Genomic DNA, 1,083 nt, shown 5'->3' with positions numbered 1-1,083 from the left:
CCCCAGTTCAGACATGGCCATATGCAAATTAGTCTGACCCTGTGCCTCATGGGAACAGTCCGGCCGGAACTGCCAAGACATGACTTCCCTGGACCGGAAACAAGCTTCCTAGGACCGGTTTCTGGCATTACAGCTGTGTTCAGCAAGGCTTGCTTGAATCCAGTGGCAAAGTGAGCAAGGGACTCACATCTGAGCATACCCTGCCAACTTATGGCGAACAAAGTGGTACAAAAGGGGGTGGTGATGGACGGAGCATCTGAACCAATCAAACACTCACACCCAGTCAACAGATCTGGGTTTAATCCATCACCGTTCTTTAGCCCACTCCGCCACCCCAGTTCAGACATGGCCATATGCAAATCAGTCTGACCCTGTGCCTCATGGTAAGGTAACAGTCCAGCCCGAACTGCCAAGCCATTCCTACCCTGGACCGGAAACAAGCTTCCTAGGACTGGTTTCTGGCATTACAGCCGTCTTCAGCCAGGCTTGCTTGAAACCAGTGGCAAAGTGAGCAAGGGACTCACGTCTGAGCATACCCTGCCAACCTATGGCGAACAAAGTGGTAAGAAAGGGGGTGGTGATGGACGGAGCATCTGAACCAATCAAACACTCACACCCAGTCAACAGATCTGGGTTTAATCCATCACCGTTCTTTAGCCCACTCCGCCACCCCAGTTCAGACATGGCCATATGCACATCAGTCTGACCCTGTGCCTCATGGGAACAGTCCAGTTCGAACTGCCAAGCCATCCCTTCCCTGGACCATAAACAAGCTTCCTAGGACCGGTTTCTGGCATTACAGCCGTCTTCAGACAGGCTTGCTTGAATCCAGTGGCAAAGTGAGCAAGGGACTCACGTCTGAGCATACCCTGCCAACTTATGGCGATCAAAGTGGTACAAAAGGGGGTGGTGATGGACGGAGCATCTGAACCAATCAAACACTCACACCCAGTCAACAGATCTGGGTTTAATCCACCACCGTTCTTTAGCCCACTCCGCCACCCCAGTTCAGACATGGCCATATGCAAATCAGTCCGACCCTGTGCCTCATGGGAACAGTCCAGCCCAAACTGCCAAGCCATG

Source organism: Lissotriton vulgaris, chromosome 8 (assembly GCF_964263255.1).
Source record: "Lissotriton vulgaris chromosome 8, aLisVul1.2, whole genome shotgun sequence".
Lineage (NCBI taxonomy): Eukaryota > Metazoa > Chordata > Amphibia > Caudata > Salamandridae > Lissotriton > Lissotriton vulgaris.
The sequence above is the reverse complement of the archived record's forward strand: the minus strand, read 5'-3'. Positions refer to the sequence as shown.